The following is a 9,035-nucleotide window of genomic DNA, read 5'->3' as shown; positions in this document are numbered from 1 at the left end:
TATTGCTTGGATATTTTGATCTTGTGAAGGCTAAGAGAATTTGATATTGTTCTCTAAGTCAAATTATAAGCATGTAAAAATGAAGTGAACCTGATTAAATGAAGTCCTTTCTGCACATTTTCTCCGGTACAGATTTCTCTGATTTAAGAAATGTATATTTTATGTCATACTGGATGCCTAACTAAGTCTGTGTGTGTGGATGATTCAGTAAGAATTGCAGAATTCGCCACATAGATTTTGGAGCAAAGACTTACAGCTGAAAACAGGACAATGATTCAGAAGACAGCTGAGGCTGAAGCTGTGATCCCTTCTAACTGTGTTCAGCTCCCAATCTCTTGTAATACACCCCTCACTTCCCATGCGGTGGTTTCTTTTTCTATGCAAAATGTTTCTGGAGCTTCATGTTATTCTTGCCTCCTAGTATGCCAACATGAGGGGAGTGAAAGCAAACAAGGCAGATGTGGCAGAGGAATTTATTTTTTTTAATTGTGTAAATACCATACAGAGGGGTTACAATCACATGGGCAAGGTAAAAAGAGTACATATCTTATCAAGCATTGTGGCTGCCTCCTTTGATTCCCCTTCCCATCCTTTCCCAACTCCCGGCCCCCACCCCGTGATCCCTCCTCAGACCCCCCTCCCACCAAAGTTGTAAAGTTTGTTTTTCAACATAACGCCTTGCACATCTCATTGTTGCACTGGATCCACCTGTATCCCAATTTAAATAATTTGTTTTTTTCACTTCCCCTGGACAAAGTATGCCAACATCAAGTGCAGTGAAAACATGGGGCATGCCGTGGGGGAGGGACATACAAAGCAACAAAGAAATCATCTTATAAATATGATAGAAACAATCACAAGAAAGAAAAAAATATTGAATTCTTATCTTGGGGTTCATTTCGCCTAACATCAACTTATCTGACAGTTTCTCAGACATGTGCTAATTATTGAAAATAAGAGAAACCATGGGACCTATGCTTCTTTGGGCCTGGCTTAACTTTGGTCGGTTTTGGGGCTTGAAATCTGGGCCTGGGCACTGTCCCTCAACTCTTCAGTTCAAGGCTAGCACTATCCCACTTGAGCCACAGTGTCACTTCCAACTTTTACTGCTTATGTGGGGCTGAGGAATCGAACCTAGAGCCTCATGCTTGCAAAGCAAGCACTCTACCACTGTGCCACCTTCTCAGCCCTGGCAGAGGGTTTTTATCTGAAGATCCATCACACTTGGGAGCTTCTGGCTGAAAACTCCAGAAAGACAAAAGTGAAGAAATACTTAAGAGAAAATGTAAAACAGAAAGCCACAATGTTTAACCCTGAAACCAGTTTCTAGGATAAGGAGACTCAAGAATTGGTGTCTCCTGAGGAGAAAGAGGAAATATTCAGGAAGAATGAGAAGGAAGTGGGAGGAAATAGGGAGAAAGAGACCTAGACTACCTAGAGCTGGGACCTCAATGTGAGCTTAATTTTACTGTGGGAAACCAACCCCAAGGATGCAATACCTTACAATTTTGATTACTCTCTCTCATGCTACAAAGCCTATTCCAGATCAACTTCCACTCAGCATGGTGTCCATTCTGGGATCCAGACTGACTGCTGGAGGTTCCCAGGGGATGCAAAGAGTGAAAACCACAGTGCTAAAGCTTAGAAAAGACACATGCCATCACTTCTCACATGTCATTTGTCAAGTAAGTTCTACAACCAAGCCTGGTATCAATGGGGATGGGAATAGATATTAAGAGCATTATAATAATATCTACTATTATTATCATATAATAATCTAACATCTATTGTTTCATCAAAGGGAGAGAGATAGCATTTCTCCCTTTTTAGGAGTATGGGACAGGGCATTCTATAGAATGTTCTTCAATTGGGGGCTCTCTGAATCTTTTCTCCCAAGATTGTAGTTTCGGGAAGGAGAATGACAGTGGAAAAGTGAGTTCTCAAGCTGGATACTGATGGCTGACACCTATATTCCGAGCCTGAGATCTGAGGATTATGATTTAAAGTCAGTCTGGGCAGGAAAATCCATTGGAATCATCTCCAATTAAACAAAAAGAGCCAGAATTGGATCTGTGTCTCAAATGTTAGAGCATTAGCTATGAGTGGGTGGAGGGGACAGAATCTTATCCCTGAATTTAAACCCAGGATTGGGGGATGGGAGGAAATGTGTTCTCAGTGCATGAAATCAAGGGTGTGTGGTCAACATCACTATTGATGTTAATGTTGGGGTAGAGTTGATCAGTTTTATTCTGGAAATGATTTGTCCCACTCTTCTCTGTCCTGTATTCTTTAAAAGAAACAGCTTTGAGAAATCTATACCTAAGATGTGTGGATTGCACTGAAGAACTGGTTTCATTTTTTTCTACGTACAAAATGATACATAAGTAGTGTACAAAGAAGTTTTAATTTAATATGTCGGTTTGTGAATACATCTTGATCGATGTCATCAATTTGATCATTCTTCTCTATCTCACCCAACCCCCCCCCTCCATTTACGTGGTCACATTTTCACACATGTACATTGAATATTATGGTGGGATTCTCCCACTGCACCAGTTTGGCAAAGAAGTTTCTTCATTGTACAGGCAAGGAAGATGAAGCTGAGGACTACAAGTCCAAGACAGCATAGCTATTACTTTGCACCAAGATTATTTGACTTACAAAATCTTCACCAAAAGAAGCATTATAAAAAAGAACATGGCTAGGAACTAGAAGCATCTATCTTTGTGCGTGTGCTGGTTTTGGGGCCTGAGTGCTGTCCCTGAGCTGCTTTGCTAAAGGTTAGCACTCTACCACTTGAGCCACAGTACCACTTCCAGCTTTATGTTATTTAATTGGAGGTAAGAATCTCGTGAATTTTCTATCTTGGGCTCATTATAAACCACAATCTTCAGACCTCAGTCTCCGGAGTATCTAGGATTGCTGGTGTGAGCCACTGGCAGCTAACAAAAAATCTATTAGTTGTCCCAATTAAACATGTGGAGCAATAGGTCATTTGATACTGGTGACACTCAGATAATGATTCCTCTACTTGTTCCTTTCTGGTGTTATGACTAGTGTGATAATGTTTGCTCAGGTTTATATCACTGTGCAATCATTGCTCCATTTTGTTCAGTAAAAAGCTTTTCAGGACAGGAGAACTGTGAGAGGAGAATATGGGATGAAAATTTTATCTGTACTTCTTGTGGCCTGGCAAAAGCTTCTCAGAATGTTTGCAATCAGAAATAAGAGTCCATTTCGGCCGAATAAAATGAAAGACACACACCTGACACAGAAGCAGTGCCACAGAAGGACAAATGGGAAAACTCATCCAGGCTCAGAACGAATCAACAGTATGAGTTGTTCAGGTGCGTGAAAATTTGTGAAGATTGTCTTTCTAACCATGGAGAGATCATTAAATGCTGGACTCATATCTGTTTAGGTCTGTTTCCTCTGAAGCATCTTTGATAAAGACAGAAATGAGAATGTAACAATGGAACCTAGTTATGTTTTCTGAATGAGATTTCATCTCTTTCACAAATCAAGTAAGGGTTGTAATGAATGACTTGTATTTCCTGAGAGAAATTCATGTTTGATTCCTTGTTTCTATTAAGCTTATCAAGTGAATAACTTTAAATTTGTAAGCTGTTATTATAACAAATATGAAATGATTTTTTTATGTTTCTAGGAGGCACCCAGTTTCCTTTTAGATAGAAAATATTTATCTGGCTTCCAACCAAAATCTTTACATCTCAGCCTCCAGAGTACCTATGATTCCAGGCATCAGTCACCTCTCCTAGCTGAGACGAATATTTTTGGTATAGAAAGATCACTATGATATAGAACATGAGGAATGAATAATTTAGATTAACAAGAAATATTTTGAAAACATTAACAAATCTGAAGTTATCACAAACTTGCCTGCTTCAGTGAGGAGAAAAATGAGAAAGAAGTTACAGAGGTAGAGAATTGGAGACTAAAGAGAAGTGAGTGAATAGTTCTTTGTTAGCAGAGCTACTGAAGATTTCTTTTTAAGAAAATTCAGCTTGATATAGTGGTACATGTCAATAATTCTAACTACTTATGAGCTAGACTCTGGAAGGTATAGGAGGTTTGCAGTTGGTATGGTAAAAGTATAATACTGGTACTTCAATATTTAAAACACACTGGTGCCACATGGTGATAAGAGAGGCAGAAGTAGGAGGGTCATGGTTTGAGACCAGACTAGGCAGTTAATAAGAAACTATCTGAAAATCAATCTAAAGCTAAACAAAGTGCTAGGTGTATGGATCAAGAGAAATTATCCAGCAAGTTTGAGGCCCTGAGTTCAATCCCTTCTCCTGAGAAAAAGAGACAATAAAAAGGAAGAAAGATTATAATACAATTTTCAAAATATTTCCTGTGTAACTTTCTGCAACAATTTCCTTCTTCAATTGCCTTAAAATGTTTACGAAGTCACTTACACAAATGACTACCATCATTTGGGGAAATCACAGAAAAGTCTTTGCAACCAGCTTTGTAACAGAACAATTTTGTCAAGCAGATTTCAATGAGCAGAAAATGAGAGATAATGGGCTCATGAAATTGCACTTCATAGCTATGTGTCAGAATGTGAGGAGCTCATAAAGAGGATTTATTTCTTAAGAGAAAAGGAGTATTGAGTTGATTTATCAACTTGAAAAATTACGGTAAATTCTGTTGGTATTTGGGATACACTTTCAAGCAAGGTGTTAAGCCAATAAAATTATGGTTGAGATTTTTAAAATATTTTTATTGTTAGTGGTTGAGATTTTTATAAAAGCTGTAAGATAATTTTTTCATAGATTTTTATACAAGCTATTCAACAATTGTTGGATAAATCACAATAATGCAAATATGTGTGCTGTGTCATCTGATGGTGTTACCTATCTCATCATCTAGGGTTGGAAGAATGTTATCTTCATTTTAAAAATGCAGAAATGGAGGCACGAGGAGAGTTGGTGTGTTTCTGAAGGCTGATGTGTAAATTACTGCCCCAGCCCGCGGGGTCGGTCAACAAGGGCAGGAAGAGGAACTGACCTGAATGAGAGACAAACCAGACACAAGGAAGGAGACCAAGACTGGGTTCTGATCAAGGTCTCAAACTTTATTTTTTATACACAGCAGTATATATATAGCACGCTGAACAGGGTAATTAGGATCAGCAGGTCAATAGGGTTGCTAGGTACCAAAACTGCAAAGTATGTCTTGCAAAAGGTCATAGGTGGGGAATCTTCAGAAGGCGCCAAGCAATGTTATCAAAGTTGTAAGGCTTAATGACTCTTATGCAAAGTGGTGGCAGTTCTTATGCAAAGTGGTGGCTCCAAGCAATGTTGTCAAACAGGGTATCAATAGGCTCCAAGGCTTAACAGCTCTTATCGAAGGTAGTAGCTGTATTTTCTAGCAAACAGCACTTGGTTCCCGGCATCTCCTCCCTTTTTATTTAATTAAATGGGCCAATTATTTACAGGGAATGGGTGACAAGGTCTTGAACCGAGTCTTGCAGAGGTCTGGTAGTATAAGGGCCTTTACCAGTGGAAGGAAGTAGAGACCCATCCCCCTAGAACGTTTTAACGATCCTTTTTGAGGGGAGAGGATTACAGATGGATCCAAGTTCTATGAAGATGTGTTTGCTTCTATGAGCCCGAAAGGCGAGTTTTTGGTCGCCCTCGTCGGCGGATACCACTAGGTTCCACCCTTCCATAGGTGCCCATGGCATGTGTGTCTAGCCGATTCGGGTTTTGGCTGCCAAGAGGCCTAAGCTCTGCCGTTTGACTTGCCTGTATAGCAAGAGGCAGTGGCTCCACGAAAGTCAGTCACCCCGTTCCTGATCGGCCAAATCTAGCCTGTGGTAATGAATTTGCAGGGGTTTGGATGTCAGGGAGTCAATTTACTGTCTTACAAAATGAATTATCCTGTAAAAAATACATGATCCCACAATAACAATTAGCAGGATTGCACTAAGGGGTCCAAGCAGAGGAAGAACATAGGGGAGTATGCTGTCAGTCCCCCACCATCGGGTGGATGAGTCACCTTGCCATCTTCTTTTTTCTAAGTTTTCTTGAAGTTGTCTAACTTGATCGCGAACCATGCCACTCTGGATAACATAAAAGCAACATTCCTCTTGTAAGAAAACACAGAGACCATCCTGCCTGGCAGTAAGAAGGTCGAGGCCTCACCTATTTTGAAGCACAACTTGTGCAAGGAGTTTAGCTGTTCTTGAATGGTCAAGACAATTCGAGTTACTGCTTGAATGTCATTAACCAATTGGTTTTGTAAGGAGTTATGAAGTGAAATGGAAGTGGCAATGCCAGCAGCACCTGCAGCCATGCCAGCGGTGACTCCCGGCCTATGATAAAGGGAATAAATGAGGGCATTATTTTCCTGCGTGCAAACTCAGTCAAATAAATGGGAACGGGTTCTGACCTGGGAAGAATATCAATATGGGGGGAACAAAAAAACAATTATACAGGCTTTAGTCCAATTTCCTCTAAAAAAGAGATATAAGCCATCGTGGCATAAAAAGGAGGTTTTTTTGGGGGGGACAATATGTCTTTTCCTTCTGTAGGCCAGAAGTGTTAAAAAATCTTCAGCAATCTAAAAAATATTTGGTTTGATTAAAGGTAATATAGTTAATGCATGTGGAATTTTCTGGTAGAACCTCCAGCAGAACCTGGGGAGAATACATATATGGGGAGGCATGGCAAGAGGTGATAACTTCTAACAATTTAGCATTGGGGGGGCTAAATACTCAGCCGCATCTAAAGGTATCTCATGGGTGGGACCCATACACAGCCAGGAGCCTTGTGAAAATTCCGGGTGTGTTGTATTTAGCAGCAAAAAGGACCTCTTAAGGATGTCTAGTATTAAGGAGAAGGTCCAAGAATGCACCGGATCCAATTGGGCAACAATAGAGGAAAAAACTTGGAAGGAATTAACAACCTGTTGAATAAGAACTTCAGCGGGGGAGGCAGTAGGTTTGGGTATCCAAACCTTTTAATTTGTATGAACCCATAAGGGTCTCGCCCTCGGCCATCCACCCATATTCCTGCTGTTAATCCTGATATCCACTTGGGATTCAATGGGTCAGTAATTGTATACTTGACCGGGTTACAGCCACCTGTAAAACATTTTTTGCCCGTAGGATGCAACAACTCCAAATTAGAGCTGAGGGACCCGGAATGTTCATGTGGGAAGGACCAATAAGGGCAATACAATTGCCTGCTTGACTGGCCAGATGCTTCCAGCAAATATATTTATGATTTGTGACGTAACTCTGTCCCAGCTGCCACAAGTTCCCCAAATATATTGAACAGTGGGTTTTCAGGCATCCAAGTATAATTCTACTTGGCTATTTTTAAAGCAGGTCTTATTCAACAGTTATGGGAGGTCAAACTCTATTGCAAAAACTTGAAATTCCCAATGACCGGAGTCAGCTTCAATAATGGCATCTGGAACCAGCATCAGCAGGTGGAGGATCATCAAATTTTTCAGTGGCAACAGCATGTGAAACAACCAAGGGTGGATTCTCAGGGTTCTCTTTTCCCCTGGAAGATGGAGGGTTAGTTAGTCTTGATATCAACTGGTTTAACAAGGCTTTCTGGAAGCCATCGAGCTGCCCCCTCTTTATTGTCAAATATATAGGCAGACCCGCGTCCCCAAATTAGTACGGGATCAGGACCTTTCCATTGATGGGTTAGGGGATCTTTCCAAAAAACAAACAGTAGCATAATTTTGACTTGTTTGTGGATGCCAGAGCCGATCAGCTGCAGATTTTCTGTTAATGTCCAAGCTTAGGAAATTAATAACAAACAAGGCATGATGAAGGATGTTTTCTGGAGCTCTTTTTATAGGGTAAAGGTTCCCCGTTTTTAATTTTTTAAAGTTTGGTGAGCCGGTTCAACAATGTCCTGACCTTGAGGGTTATAAGGGATCCCAGTAATATGTTTAATTTGTAACTGGTGGCAAAATTGTTGAAAGTTATTTCCAGTATATCCAGGGCCATTATTGGTCTTAATAACGTTGGGTTTTACCATAACAGTTAACAGGCAAGTACGTGGGCAATAACATTTTTAAGGGCTTCCCCGGTGTGAAGGCTGGCAAAAATAAAGCCACTAGATGTATCAATGGTAACATCAAGATATTTAAGACTGCCAAAAGGTGGAATATGTGTAACATCCATTTGCCAAATTTCATTGGGCACCAAACCCCTAGGGTTAACACCTAAATGGGGAATATGCAAAAAGGTGACACAATTATGATATTGTTTTACAATTTGCCTCGCCTGTTCTCTGGAAATATTATAAAGAAGGCGCAGTGTTTGAGCATTAAGGTGCTGTAAAGAGTGAGCCTCTTTTGCCTGAGATACAGGATCATGTTCCACCAGAAAAACAAGCTGAGTTGCTTGATCCATTACATTATTGCCTTTTGTTAAAAGTCCAGGGAGGCCTGAATGAGCACAAATGTGTCCAATAAAAAAGGGGCAAAGTCTGGCTAAAATATAGTGTTGAATCAAAGAAAACAGTGGGGTGGCATTAGTGGTTGGTTTAATATAAGGAACTGTTTCTAGTAAGGGGATGGAATGAGCAATATAGTAACTATCAGTATACAGGTTAAAAGGAACAGTAGATAGTTGAATAAACACTTGTAAAACTGCAAAAAGCTCAACCGATTGTGCCAAACGGTAAGGGGACTGAAGGGAAACAGTCTGAGAATCAATGGTAAAAGCTGCTATACCATTGGAGGACCCATCAGTAAAAGCCAGGAAAGCATGAGATAAGGGTTGAGGGGAAGTTTGTGTGGGGAAAACAAAGGACTGATATCTTAAAAACTGGAGAAGTTTGTTAGCAGGGTTATGATTATCAAGGGTTCCTTGAAGGGAAATGGAAGACACAGCCCAATCATCATCATTTTGTATCAACCACTGAATTTGAGTGGGAGAATAAGGCAGTATTATTTTATCAGGATCTTTGCCAAACATTTTTTTTACTATGTTCTCTTCCCATTTTGATTAATTCTGTTACCCAGAAGGTATATGG

This window comes from Dipodomys spectabilis, unplaced genomic scaffold (genome assembly GCF_019054845.1).
Source record: "Dipodomys spectabilis isolate Male_0828 unplaced genomic scaffold, ASM1905484v1 ptg000355l, whole genome shotgun sequence".
Taxonomy (NCBI): Eukaryota; Metazoa; Chordata; class Mammalia; order Rodentia; family Heteromyidae; genus Dipodomys; species Dipodomys spectabilis.
Note: the sequence above shows the minus strand (reverse complement) of the source record.